The sequence below is a fragment of the Hyla sarda genome, chromosome 3 (assembly GCF_029499605.1).
Source record: "Hyla sarda isolate aHylSar1 chromosome 3, aHylSar1.hap1, whole genome shotgun sequence".
NCBI lineage: Eukaryota > Metazoa > Chordata > Amphibia > Anura > Hylidae > Hyla > Hyla sarda.
In genome coordinates this window covers 372,469,898-372,485,495 of record NC_079191.1, presented here as the reverse complement: position 1 = coordinate 372,485,495, position 15,598 = coordinate 372,469,898, and positions in this window count along the sequence as shown.

Sequence of the window (15,598 nt, the reverse complement as noted above, 5' to 3'; positions counted from 1 at the left end):
CAATAAATTGTAGCCTCCTGACCAGGAGATGATTCCTGTTCAGCACTCACTAGTGCTGATTTATGTTCTGCCTCATGAGTACTGTTTTTATAAATGATGATTTTGGTGATATTTATTGCTTCGGATAACCTGTATTATGTTGTATCTCCTACATAGATAAATATTGATATGTTCTTAACAGTTAGACAAATTTATGGTATTATTCCCTACATGACAAATCAGAATCTTAAATTAGAAAGAGATAACAACATAAATATGTATATACCATGTACAATTTATACAAGACTACATCAGGTATGCCTTCCAAAGAGGATAAGGCTGTTAATTCATACAAATAATATCGACAGATTAAGTTGAAAACCAACTGTAGTATACAGCAAGGAGCCGTTGTAATTACTGGGACTGGAGATAATGATAAACCTCACTCAATAATGAGCGTAGAGTATGACCATTTTATAGAGGCAGAAGACCCCCACTGTTCACAGCTACTGATGCCATAGCACCTAGGGGACTAATTGGATGGTGCCAGTTCTATACAGACATGTAGGTATGAGGTATTGAACCGTATCACATGAGCAATGAAGAGATTGGATACTCAACTTACTTAGAATGGGTAAAAACTGTTAAAAAGTATTTTAAAAGTGTTAAAATATGAAAAAAAATTAATATAAAAAACCTTTTTGACTTTATTATTGTAAAAAAAAAAGACCATAATTGATATCACAGTGTCCATAACTGCAATGCAAAAACAGTTGTTTGCTTATCCTGCTTAAAAAGTAATGAAAAAGCCATGTGTTTTAAATTATACCAAAAACAACTACAGTCTGACCTGCAAAACATCTTTTCATTATTATTATTATCATTATTTTCATTATTATTTTCATTATAATTTTTTTTCATTATTATTTTTATTATTATTATGCAGTGCTCTCAGTTCCCAGGGCAATATACATGTGATAAAAGGTGCAAATACTTCTAACACAAACAAAAGTACACTGTACAGACTGATATAGAGGGAAAGTGGGTGCTGCCATTGACTGTAATTAATAGATGGGGGGTGAAACAACAGACGAAAAGATTATGAGTTCTGTTTTCTCCAAGGTGAGTTTTACAAAACAGGAGGAAAAAAGGATATAGCTGTCAGATACTTAAGGTTTCTGGATAATACATGTCTTTAACAGAGAGCTAGATTTGAATGTTGTCAGCATAGAGGTTGTACCTAAAGCCATGGGATTTGATGACCAGTCCTAGGCTTAAAGGGGTACTCCAGCACTTAGACATCTTATCCCTATCCAAAGGATAGGGAATAAGATGCCTGATCGTGGGGATCCCGCCGCTGGGGACCCCCGTGATCTTGCACACGGCACCCCAGTTAAAATCAGTCCCCGGAGCATGTTCGCTCCGGGTCTGATTACCGGCGACCATGGGGCAGGCGGTGTGTGACGTCACGCCTCTGCCCCCGTGTGATGTCACGCTCCGCCCCTCAATGCAAGCCTATGGGAGGGGGCATGACAGCTGTCAGCTGTCAGGTGGTCAACGAGTAATTTAGATTGGAGGTGGGAGAACAATTCAAGACAGATGTGTTGCTCAAGAAGTTTTGAGGCAAAGAGGGGAAGAAAGATGGGGCCGTAGGTTTGCAAAGAAGTTGTATAGTTGTATAGTTCTTTTCTGTCTGACCACAGTACTCACTGCTGCCACCTCTGTCCATGTCAGGAACTCTCCAGAGCAGGAGAGGTTTGCTATGGGAATTTGCTTGTACTCTGGACAGTTCCTGACATGGACAGAGGTGGCATCAGAGAGCACTGTGGTCAGCCTGAAAAGAACTATACAACTTCCTCTGGAGCAGCTGATAAGTACTGGAAGGAAGCAATTTACAAATCTGTATAATTTTCTTGCACCAGTTGATGTATAAAAAAAAAAAAAATGTTTTTCACCAGAGTACCCCTTTAATTTCATGCTGCCTGGTTACTGAGGTTGTCCCAGTGGCTTCTCCCACCCTCACCAGCCTTTGAAGAGCTCACCTTATTTTCATATAGGGGGAGATTTAATGTTTAAGCCCAGTGGGGAGGGGCAAGTCCACTAAGCTTTTACATAGCAGCATCAATGGAAAAATAAAAAAAAGTTATGTCTTTTGAAAGATGTCAAAACAAAGGAAAATCATTGTTAGTTTGCAAAAGTAGTAAAACATAAAATCTGTATAAATGTCATATTTACATAAGGTTTTCACAAAGGTTTTTTAAAGTTGGGAAGGCCCAAAATAGTTATGTTTGTAAGAAATTAAAGGGGATCTGTCAGCTGTATTTGCTGTTAAGAGCTGTAGACACCATTGTATGGCTGTTAGGGTATAAAAGCAAACTGTAGCAGATGGGGGTTGTGAAACATAAAATCTCCTTTTTATTTCTCAGCCCCTCCTTGATTTCAGGGCCTTGTATGTCAATCAATGAGAGGCTGGTGATGTAGGGGAGTATGGAGGCATGCCAGGCTGTGGCACTTGAGAAGCTTCAGCTCACCTACTTAACACTTGACTGGGAAATAAAAAGGTGATTTTATATGTGTGGAAACCACCATCAGCTCCAGGAAAGGCGCAGTTTACTTTTCTACTCTAAGAGTTATCCAATGATGTCTGCAGCTCTAAGAAGCAAATACAGCCAAGTCAGCACTTTAAACTCTTTGTCATTTGCCTTAAAATATTTCTGAACCATTTTTGCTGAAAGAGGCCACTGCCATTAATGAATCCCATTGCCCCAAATGGGCATTCCTAGTGTGCAACAATGTTCAAAGGGGTACTCCACTGGAAAACATTTTTTTCACATCAACTCGTGCCAGAAATGTAAACAGATTTGTAAATTACTTCTATAAAAAAAAATCTTAATCTTTCCAGTACTTATTAGGTGCTGTATCATCCACAGGAAGTTCTTTTCCTTTTGAATTTCCTTTCTGTCTAACCACAGGGCTCTCTGCTGACACCTCTGTCCATTTTAGGAGTAGGAGCAAATCCCCATAGAAAACCTCTCCTGCTCTGGACAGTTCCTGACATGGGCAGAGAGGTCAGCAGAGAGCACTGTGGTCAGACAGAAAGGAAGTTCAAAAAGAAAATAACTTTCTGTGGATCATACAGCAGCTGAAGGATTAAGATTTTTGAATAGGAGTAAATTACAAATCTGTTTAACTTTCTGGCACAAGTTGATTTAAAAAAAAAAAAAAAAAAAGTGTTACAGTGGAGTGCCCATTTAAATTGGTAGTAAGTGTCTAAGTTGCATCTACCTGAATGTCAGGACCCAGGGTTTACCAGCTTAACATTGCATGGAGCATCGTACTGACTCTGCCAGCTTGTCTTCTCGGCCTCACAGCCCTTTACACAACAAGATAAGATGCCCTGTATTTCTGACACTTCTATAAAAGCCATCATTAACTTTTTCAGCAGTTTGAGTTGCATTAAGTTTACTCCTGATGCTATTCCATTTCCATGTCAATGGTAACTATGCAAATCTGCAAATTGCATAAGACAGCCGTTTTAGCTTTTTTCAGCTTTCCAACTATCTCCATTTTGCCGCAAACAAGCCGGAGGTGACAGGGAAGCCATGTTTAGGCTTAATGGGCAAACCCATTTAATATTATGTAGATGTTAGTATGGATGCTAAATATTTAGTTTAGTAAAAATACCCAATGCCAGTAACATTTTTACTTCCATACCACTGCTGATATAAATGTTTTCGTTTGATCAGGTTCCTTAAAAACATATACAGTACCTACTATGGAATAAATAAAGGTTCAGCAATGAATAAGGGTTTTCTTTTTAAATTTGAAGTGACAAATTCTGGACCATAACACTCATGACACTTCATTGGGGAATTACATAAAACCTGCTTTCCCTGTTTAAAGGCAGCTACAGAGCAGGCTCTGTTCCAACTACAAGAGACCAGTAGGAATTTAAACAGCCTGTGATGTCATAAGGGAATCCTTCAATGTAATCCCTGACTAGTAGAATTACGCAATTGGAGCTGTGTCAAGTAACATGCCTGAGCATTATTAAACTAGAGATAGAGCATAAACAAAAGTAAAACACTTTCTTCTAGTGCCAAGAAAACCATAGGAACACTATTATTGCTGGTGTGATTACTATTTATGAAATAGGGATCTTCCCTATTGTGAAATTCACCAACAGCTGGCACATTATATTGCACTTAACATGCATAGTAGTTGTGGCAGAATTATATGAAAATATTTTTTGGGTGCCTGAGTTATTATTAAAGTCAGATTCATAGTTACATACTTAGCATGTCGAAAAAAGACATATGTCCATCAAGTTCAACCAGGGAATTAAGGGGTAGGGGTGTGGCGCGATATTGGGGAAGGGATGGGATTTTATATTTCTTCATAAGTAGATTCAAAAACCTTTTATATATTGTAAATCTTGGCAAAAAATTAACCTTTCTAACATCCGTCATAAGAAAATGTTATTTCCTTTTCATAGAAATCATGGCTAACAAAATCATGGCTTTGTCCAAACTAAAGCACAGGCATGGACAAACTCCAGTAAGTGAGGGTGGGCTAGCACTCCTATGGGCTGTCTGATAGGACAGGAGAGGCACAAGTTTATGTATACAGTGGTCCCTCAACATACAATGGTAATCCGTTTCAAATGGACCATCGTTTGTTGAAACCATCACATTTTGAGGGATCCGTGCAATGTAAAGTGGTTGTAGACCACTGTTAGAGGAAGTTGTACTCATCTGTCCCCGCCGCTCCGGACCGTCACCGCTCGTCACCGTGGCCCGGGATGACGCCCTCCATCGCTGTCGCCGCGTCCCCAGGGTGTCCCCGACGCTCCGACAAGGCCTCTGCTTCCCCGGCATCCGCGCTCTCCGTTGCCACCATCACGTCGCTACGCAAGCCGCTCCTATTGGATGACGGTACGGCGTGCGCAGCGACGTGATCGGGGATCCTGAAGAGGACGCACCGGAGCCCCGAGGACAGGTGAGTGATCATCAGCGGACCACACCGTGGCACCGTGAACGGCTATCCGGTGGCAGCTGAAGCAGTCAGCGCTGCCAGATAGCCGTTTATGCGATGGCCCCGACATACAAAAGCATCGTATGTTGATGCTGCCTTAAACATGCGATGGCCTCTGAGAGGCCATCGCATGTTGAAATTATCGTATGTCGGGGCCATCGTAAGTCAAGGGGGTCACTGTACTCGGTTAGGGTTTTATTCTTTGCATATTATGTCTCATTAGCTCCTATGTGGACCTGAGGGGGTCAGCTATGTTTGCTGTTTTTTCCTCCATCTGGGTGGAAGTCCTCCATTTTTATACATTATACATAAAGTATATTTTGTATTTTCTATAACCCCCTAAGATCGCAGGGTTTTTCAGTTTTTGCATTTTAGTTTTTTCCTCCTTACCAGCCGTTGGCTGTCCGGGCATGCTGAGTGTTGCAGTTTTGCAACATCTGGAGGTCCGCAGGTTGTAGACCACTGTTAGAGGAAGTTGTACTCACCTGTCCCCGCCGCTCCGGACCGTCACCGCTCGTCACCGCTGCCCGGGATGTCGCCCTCCATCGCTGTTGCCTCGTCTCCAGGGTGTCCCCGACACTCCGGCAAGGCCTCTGCTTCCCCGGCATCCGCGCTCTCCGTTGCCGCCATCACGTCACTACGCACGCTGCTCCTATTGGATGACGGGACGGCGTGCGCAGCGACGTGATGACATTGATGGGGAGCGCCGACGATGCAGGGGATCCCGAAGAGGACGCGCCGGAGCCCAGAGGACAGGTGAATGATCGTCAGCGGACCACACGGGGCACCGTAAATGGCTATCCGGTGGCAGCTGAAGCAGTCTGCACTGCCGGATAGCCGTTTATGCAATAGCCCCGACATACAAAAGCATCGTATGTTGATGCTGCCTTCAACATGCGATGGCCATCGCATGTTGAAATTATCGTATGTCGGGGCCATCATAGGTCGGGGGTCACTGTACTCTGTTAGGGTTTTATTCTTTGCATATTATGTCTCATTAGCTCCTATGTGGACCTGAGGGGGTCACATATGTTTGCTGTTTTTTCCTCCATCTGGGTGGAAGTCCTCCATTTTTATACATTATACATATACTAATAAAGTATATTTTGTATTTTTTATAACCCCTTAAGGACACAGGGTTTTTCAGTTTTTGCATTTTCGTTTTTTCCTCCTTACCTTTTAAAAATCATAAACCCTTTCAATTCTCCACCTAAAAATCCATATTATGGCTTATTTTTTGCTCCACCAATTCTACTTTGCAGTGACATTAGTCATTTTACCCAAAAATCCATGGCGAAACTGAAAAAAAAATCATTGTGCGACAAAATGAAAGAAAAAATGCCATTTTGTAAATTTTGGGGGCTTCCGTTTGTACGCAGTGCATATTTCGGTAAAAATTACACCTTTTTATTCTGTAGGTCCATATGGTTAAAATGTTACCCTACTTATACAGGTTTAATTTTGTCGTACTTCTGGAAAAAAAATCATAACTACATGCAGGAAAATGTATACGTTTAAAAATGTCCTCTTCTGACCCCTATAACTTTTTTATTTTTCCACGTACAGGGCGGTATGCTCATTTTTTGCACTGTGATCTGAATTTTTTATCGGTATCATTTTTGTTTTGATCTGAATTTTTGATCACTTTTATAAATTTTCAAATGGTGTAAAAAGTGACCAAAAACAAGCTTTTTTGGACTTTGGATTTTTTTTGCACGTACGCCATTGACCGTGCGGTTTAATTAATGATATATTTTTATAGTTCGGACATTTACGCATGCGGCGATACCACATATGTTTATTTTTATTTTTATTTACACTGTTTTATTTTATTTTTTTTTATGGGAAAAGGGGGGATGATTCAAACTTTTTCTTAACTTTTTTTTTGCAGTGTTATAGCTCCCATAGGGACCTATAACACTGCACACACTGATCTTTTACACACATCACTGGCGTGTATTAACACGCCTGTGATCAGTGTTATCGGCGCTTGACTGCTCCTGCCTGGATCTCAGGCACGGAGCAGTCATTCGCCGATTGGACACCGAGGAGGCAGGTAAGGTCCCTCCCGGTGTCCAGTAAGCTGTTCGGGACGCCGCAATTTCACCGCGGTGGTCCCGAACAGCCCGACTGAGCAGCCGGGATACTTTCACTTTCGCTTCAGACGCGGCAGTTAGCTTTGATCGCCGCATCTGAAGGGTTAATACAGGGCATCACCGCGATCGGTGATGTCCTGTATTAGCCGCGAGTCCCGGCCGTTGATGGCCGCTGGGACTGACCCGATATGACGTGGGGTCACTGCATGACCCCGCGGCATATCGCGGGAGCCGGCGTAGGACGTAAATATACGTCCTTCGTCGTTAAGGAGATAAATGACTCCATTGATTTTTGCAGTATTGTAGGACAGGAGAGAGCATAGAGGAGCCCTGTCAGACAGGAGAGAGCACAGAGGAGTCATATCAGACAGGAGAGAGCACAGAGGAGTCCTATAAGCAAGAGAGAGCACAGAGGAGTGCTATGAGACAGGAGAGAGCATAGAGGAGTGCTATCAGACAGGAGAGAGCATAGAGGAGTACTATCAGACAGGAGAGAGCACAGAGGAGTACTATCAGACAGAAGAGAGCACAAGGGAGTCCTGTCAGACAGGAGATAGCACAGGGGAGTGCTATCAGACAGGAGAAAGCACAGAGGAGTACTATCAGACAGGAGAGAGCACAGAGGAGTGCTATCAGGAGAGAGCACAGAGGAGGGCTATCAAACAGGAGAGAGCACAGAGTAGTGCCAGCCCACCCTCACTTACGGGACTTTATCCATTCCTACTCTTCAGCTTGGACAAGCCATGATTTTATAAGCATGATTTCTATAAAAAGGAAATAACATTTTCCTAAAAAGTATATTAGAAAGGTTAATGTTTTTAAAAGATGTATAACATTTAAGTGAAATCTACAGCTTATTCTTTAGAGAATAGTTAAAGGGAAACAGTCTTGAGATTTTGACATATATAATGCATGGAAATGCATTATATATGGTAAAATCTACTTCCTCACCATCCCTGGGGATTTTCCTGCCCACGGGATGGTGAGAATATGAAGTTATGCACACTGCCAGACGAAGGGTCCAGTTCGGACCAGAAACGCGTTGCTTTCTGTGCTAATAAAACCACATTTAGACACTGAGAAGGGTCTACAGAGCTTTCTTTTCATCAGGACCAGCGCCACCAACGGCCCAACTTTTGCCTTTTTCTTGTTATTTACACTGCTGGGACATCACCTTTGCTCCAGAGGACCGTGGCTGCAGACCTGAGACATCACCTAAGGCTATCACAGATGTTGTGCTCTCAGCACAACGAAAATAGGTGAGTGTTACAACTTAACTTGTTTTCATCTCACCTATAAACATCCTTCACTAGGGGCGCATATCCCTGTTTTTTTCTTCTACTTTCTATAGAATATGAAGTTAGTAAGTCTCCCTCTGCCGGCCCCATAAGTTGTCCCCTGGGCAGGGAGCTATACTTTCCTAGTCCTGTCTTCTCTGGCTTTAATCACGCCCCCTCCACGTGATTGACAGCCCTAGTCACCACTCTGCTCCCTAAGCAGATGGATCAAAGCGATGACACGGCCATGCCCCCACGTTGAGGGGGCATTATTACAGCAGGAGACTAGGTAAGTGTAGCTCCCCCAGGGGACTACTTATGGGGATAGCAGGGGAGACTTAAAGATATTACTTATTATGTGCAGCATGTGACTGGTCAGTTTGAGCAAAGGGTACATATTGACTTTGGCCATTACACATGTCACGCAGCGCCAAACATTGCCATTCTAGGATCACTAAATCATGCTAAACAACAACTATTGTAAGTGAATGGCATCACATTGCGACCTGCAAGTAGCCGTGACTATGACCCAACAATCACCATGAATATGGATCCTGTGGTTTTGACCACCTGTGTCTTAATTCACTTTTACTGATTGCAGTGCACCACAATACAGGGAATGTGACAAAGCAAATTTTAAGCCACACAAGATATTTGCACATATTATTCCAGTATCCCAGTATGCATTATCTAGAGAACTCGCTGGCATAAAAAATGGATCTCCATCTTTTCTTCAATTTTGTGCTGATTTTATGGATTTTCCAATTCTTTAAATAGATAGCCTATCCTTGGGATAGGCTATAAGTATCTAATGGGGGAGGGGTACCAACATCTGGCACCACTGTTTACCAGCTTTTCTGCAGAGGCTAGAAGCTGTTGGCTATGGCTGGTTACTGCAGCTCAGCTCCCATTACCCCATTTACAGCATACATATGGCCATTGCAGCCCAGCAGAATAGTTCTTCTGTGGCCGGTGATCAGATATTAATGGCCTATCCTGAGGATTATTGTTGAGTGAGCCAAACCCGTAAAAGAGTTTTGGTAAGTTTAGGAAATTTTAGCTTTGGCACGAAGGCAGATATTGACAGGTTTGCTTTGGCTGAACCAACTTACATACAGTAAGCTATGCTTTATGTATCCTCAAATTACAGTAATAGATTCCATGAGCCCTCTAACTCAGAGAGTCTTCCCTGCCACTTACACAGCAAGCCAACACTGCTATACACAATGGTGGCTTGCTACCAATTGCAGAAAGATATGGGGTTTCCCATGCAGAAGTTGAAAGATTTTCTGGCTGTGAGCCAAAACTTTCTGCTTCTACTGGCAGAAGGCACTGGGAAGGTCAGTATGATTGATTTTATGTTTTCTATTGATATACTTTTTTCCAATGTTTTTTATTATTTAAACAGGAAGACCAAGAATACTTCAGGTCCCTGAAATATTATTGAGGAGACTTGCAACTATGATTACGCCAGGCTGCTGCTTGGTTTTGTACCTGGCTGGTTATGAGATATAGGGGGACCCCATTTTTTTTAATTATTCATGTACAAGGAAAAAAACTGGTGGTCCCCCAGTTTTCCATAATGGTAATGGACACCATCTACCTTCCTCTCATTAACCCTTTTATTAATTAAAAAAAAAAGTAGTCCTGATGGTGATCCATGGCCTTATTCCTGTAAAAAATAATTAAATAAATAAATTAAATAACAATCAGCCCTACTTTCCTCTCCAGTAGAAAGTTTCTATCAGACAGTGAGAAAAAAAAACCCACAAACATTTCTGCTTCTTAATGGGAAATCCTGTATCTGTTGGCAATTGACAGCAAGCCAAAGCTGTGTGTAGCAGCGTTGGCTTGCTTTATAAGTCTGCACCTGGACTGAATTATTTATTAAAAGTTATATATGGTAACACCCCGTTCTGGCAGAACTAGTTCTGTCAGAACCGAACAGTTTCTTAAGGATAGGCAGACGAGCCGAACCAAAAAAAAAATAAAAAAAAATGTAAACCCTTTTATTTCTTAAAGAGTATGCAATAAGCTTTGTTGGCCGTAATGAGATAAAGTTTAATCATTCTCTGCTTTATGTCTTTGCAAGGAAATTGGAGTTTTGTATCAGAATAATAAAACTTTGTCCAGTATTTTCATGGACTTTTAGATTGATGGCTTATCCTCAGGAACAATGAATTTGTGATAAGAAGCTGCTGGCCCTTGTCACTGCTGATGATCAGATGTGTGGAAGAACAGGAGCTCTGGAATATATATGATTAACAGAGCCGGAGGCTGACGGCTTCGTTCGTTGTGTAGTGGTGGTGCCATGGTACTGCAACATATCTTCATTAAAGTGAATGGGAGCTGTGTTCCAGTAACCTAGAGCCACCACGACACAATGCAGGGAGCCAGGGCTTTATCAGCCCTGTTAATTGTGTAAATGCTGAAGCATTTGTTCCCAGTTATCAATTGAAATCAGTTACATGGTTGAACTAGAAACTAAGGGGACATCTACTCTATGACATAGAGCCAGGTAGGGCTAAGCAACATTAACCTTCAATAAATGAGATCAGCAATTAAACACAGCATTTACATCTTAATATAATACTAGCTGAGTACCTGGTGTTGCTCGGTTTTTCTTTTCTAATCCTTGTGGGGGAGGAAAAGCAACAATGGAGTAAGCTTTTGTCCTCGCATCCCTTCCTCACATCCCATCCTAATATCCCCACCTCATATCCTGTCCTCATATCTCATCCTCACATCTCTTTCTTATATCCCATCCTCACATCCCCGCCTCATATTCCCACCTCATATTCTCACTTCATATTCCTATCCTAACCTCATATCTAAACCTTATATCCCATCATCATATCCCGTATTCACATCCTATCCTCACTTCCAGACCTCACATTCCAACCTCATATCTCAACCTCATATCCTGTCTGTCCTCAGATCCCATCCTCATATCCCACCCTTTTATCCCGTCCTCATATCCTGTCTTCATATATCATCCTCATATGCACCCTCATGTGCCGTCCTCAGGTGGGGCTGAGTTGTGATGAAGATATTGTGAGCTGAAAGTAGAAGGGGGTGGCTTGATAGGGCATGATTTGCCAGACAGATACACAAAAGGTAGAAAATAAAAGAGGTGTGACTTAAATGGTGGGTGTGGCTTCATGAGATGGGCATGGCATGCGGGGAGGATGTTGCTTGCAAGCTGGACTGACGCACTAACCAAGAGATGAGGAGCGGAGCTTGTGGACTAAGGGCCCGGAAGCCCCAAATACTTGCATACGACTTGAAACAGAAAACTTTTCATGTAAGGGGGTAGGTTAGGGTTAATTTAACTATCCTATATTTTTATTTGACATATAAATAACATGTGACCAATTATTATCTAAATATCTCCAGCCATTTGGAAGTTATGCTGGAACATATATTTCCCACATACCTTAATGAGACTTTAAACAAAAACCCTGACCCTCACAAATGGGGGTAGACAAGGGATTAAAGGGGTACTCCGGCGCTTAGACATCTTATCCCCTATCCAAAGGATAGGGGATAAGATGCCTGATCGCAGGGGTCCCGCCGCTGGGGACCCCCGTGATCTTGCACCCCATTAAATTCAGTCCCCGGAGCGTGTTCGCTCCGGGTCTGATTACTGTCGATCACGGGGACGGAGCATAGGGGATAGGGGATAAAATGTCTAAGCGCCGGAGTACCCCTTTAATTAACTCTCCTATATTTTTAGTTGATATATAAGTAATATGTGTACCAAGTTTCATGGAAATATCTTTAACCGTTTAGAAGTGATGCTGTAACATACACACATATACACACCATGGGGGACATTTATCAATGTTGGTGTGAGGTAGTAAAGATTTTACCCCTGTTTGCTTGCTGTATTGTATGCACAGTTGCTCAAAATTTACCAAAAAGGTGCACAGAACTTGATAAATTTTGCACAATTATAGAAACCAGCGAGCTGCAGAGATTGGTTTAAGCTTTGTGCTCTAGCATCTGATACTTTTATACGTGTCCTATTAGGTGGTGTAGGTTTGCGCAAAAAAAGTAGGCTTTGCGAAAAAAAAAAAACACTTCTAAACTTAATTTGTGCAAATAATAAATACTGCTCCACTGCAAAAGTGGTGTATTTTGCACCAAACAGTAGACAACTTTGTATGATTTTCTACAGAAAATTGTGCAAAAATGCAATTGCGCAAAATTTGCAGGGACATTCAGAACATTGGTGTGAAATGGTGTAAAGCCAATGATGCATGTCCCCCATTGAGGATTTTTTTTGGGGGAGAAAAAACAAGGTACAAATATCAGATATGCCCAGCCATAAACAATTATTTCGAAATGCAATGCCCCTTTAAACAGAAATGGTGCAGCATGTGTGCATCCTTATAGTGGCCACAATGTGAGGAAGAGCATGGTGGGAAGATGCAGAGCATTGACGGCTGCAATGGGAGCAGAGAGGGAAACTGGAAGACAACATTTTTTTTTTAGGTTAAAATATACAATATTTAACCCCTTAAGGACCAGGGTTTTTTACGGTTTTAGCACTTAAATTTTTTCCCTCCTTACCTTAAAAAAATCATAACTCTTTCAATGTTGCACCTAAAAATCTATATGCTGGCTTATTTTTTGCGCCACCAATTCTACTTTGTAATGACATCAGTCATTTTACCCAAAAAACGCCATTTTGTAACTTTTGGGGGCTTCTGTTTCTACGCAGTACATTTTTCGGTAAAAATGACGCAATGTCTTTATTCTGTAGGTACATCTGATTAAAATGATACCCTACTTATATATGTTTGATTTTGTCGTACTTCTGAAAAAAATCATAACTACATGCAGGAAAATGTATAGGATTTAAAATTGTCATCTTCTTACCCCTATAACTTTTTTATTTTTCCGCATATGGGGAAGTATGAGGGCTCATTTTTTGCGCCGTGATCTGAAGTTTTTAGCGGTACCATTTTTGTATTGATCGGACTTGTTGATCACATTTTATTCATTTTTTTCATGATATAAAAAGTGACCAAAAATACACTATTTTGGACTTTGGCATTTTTTTGTGCGTACGCCATTGACTGTGCAGTTTAATTAATTATATATTTTTATAATTTGGACATTTCCGCATGCGGCGATACCACATATGTTTATTTTTATTTACACAGGTTTTTTTTTATGGGAAAAGGGGGGTAATTCAAACTTTTATTAGGGGAGGGGTTAAATGATCTTTATTCAGTTTTTTTTTTCACTTTTTTTTGCAATATTATAGCTCCCATATGGGGCTATAACACTGCACACACTGATCTTTTACATTGATCACTGGTTTCTCATAGGAAACTAGTGATCAATGATTCTGCCGCATGACTGCTCATGCCTGGATATCAGACACTGAGCAGTTATTCGGCGACCAGGAGGCAAGGTAGGACAGCTGTCCCACAGCTGTTTGGGATGGCGCGATTTCGCTGCGGACATCCCGAACAGCCCCCTGAGCTAACCGTCAGTGATTAACTTTCACTTTAGACGCGGCATTCAACTTTGAACGCCATGTCTAAAGGGTTAATAGCGTGCGGCACCGTGATTATTGCCGCGTGCTATTAGCCACGGGTCCCGGCCGTTGTTAGAGGCCAGGCCCGACCCGCACGTCGTGGCCCCGCATTATAGAAAGCGAAAGGACTCAGGACGTACCGGTACGTCCTTGGTCCTTAAAGGAGTACTCTAGTGCAGAGTATTCCTGCTCCATCCTGCCCCGGCTGCAAAGAAAAATGAAAATAAACCATCTCTCACCTTCCTGGGTTCCCGCGGAGCATCACTACAGCTGATCGGTCCTCCGGTTCATCCTCTTCATACTTTCGGGTGTAACGAAGCGTCAAATGGCGCTCAGCCTATCGCCGGCCGCCGCAATCTTCTGCCTCGGCCGGCGATAGGCTTTTCAAAATATTTTTCCCTTTTAACCGCGTAAAGGAGTACTCTAGTACAGAGTATTCCTGCTTCGTCCTGCCCAGGCTGCAAAAAATGAAAATAAACCATCTCTCACCTTCCTGGGTTCCCGCGGAGCGTCACTACAGCTGATCGGTCCTCCAGTCCATCCTCTTCATACTTCCGGGTGTAACGAAGCGTCAAATGGCGCTCAGCCTATCGCCGGCCGCCGCAATCTTCTGCCTCGGCCGGCGATAGGCTTTTCAAAATATTTTTCCCTTTTAACCGCGTAAAGGAGTACTCTAGTACAGAGTATTCCTGCTTCGTCCTGCCCAGGTTGCAAAAAATGAAAATAAACCATCTCTCACCTTCCTGGGTTCCCGCGGAGCGTCATTACAGCTGATCGGTCCTCCAGTCCATCCTCTTCATACTTCCAGGTGTAACGAAGCATCACATAGCGCTCAGCCTATCGCCGGCCGAGGCAGAAGATCGCGGCGGCCGGCGATAGGCTGAGCGCTATGTGACGCTTTGTTACACCTGGAAGTATGAAGAGGATGGACCGGAGGACCGATCAGCTGTAGTGACGCTCCGCGGGAACCCAGGAAGGTGAGAGATGGTTTATTTTCATTTTTTGCAGCCCGGGCAGGACGGAGCAGGAATACTCTGCACTAGAGTACTCCTTTACGCGGTTAAAAGGGAAAAATATTTTTAAAAGCTAAGTTAAAAATCAATTTTAAAGGGGTATTCAGGGCAAAAACATCTTATCCCCTATTGAAAGGATAGGGGATAAGATAGGGGATAAGATGTCTGATCGCGGGGGCCCGCCGCTGGGACCCTCCGCAATCTCCCTGCAGCAGCCCGCATTCCATGCGTAGCTGCATCTGAAGTTTTGGAAACCGCCGGACTTCCGAGACAGGGACGTGACGTCACGCCACGCTCCCTTCATTCATTTCTATGGGAGGGGGCATAACGGCCGCAACACCCCCTCCCATAGACATGAATGGAGGGGGCGTGGCGTGACGTCATATCCCCATTCCGAAACTTCAGATGCAACTATGCATAGAATGCGAGCTGCTGCAGGGAGATCGTGGAGGTCCCAGCGACGGGCCCCCCGTGATGAGACATCTTATCCCCTATCCTTTCGATAGGGGATAAGATGTTTTTGCCCAGAATACCCCTTTAAGATATAGTAAAAACAAATTTAATGAGGTTTTCCAGCAAAATACAAATGATAATAGCCTATCCACAGAATTGGGCATCACTTATTGATTGGTGGCTGTTTTGCTACCC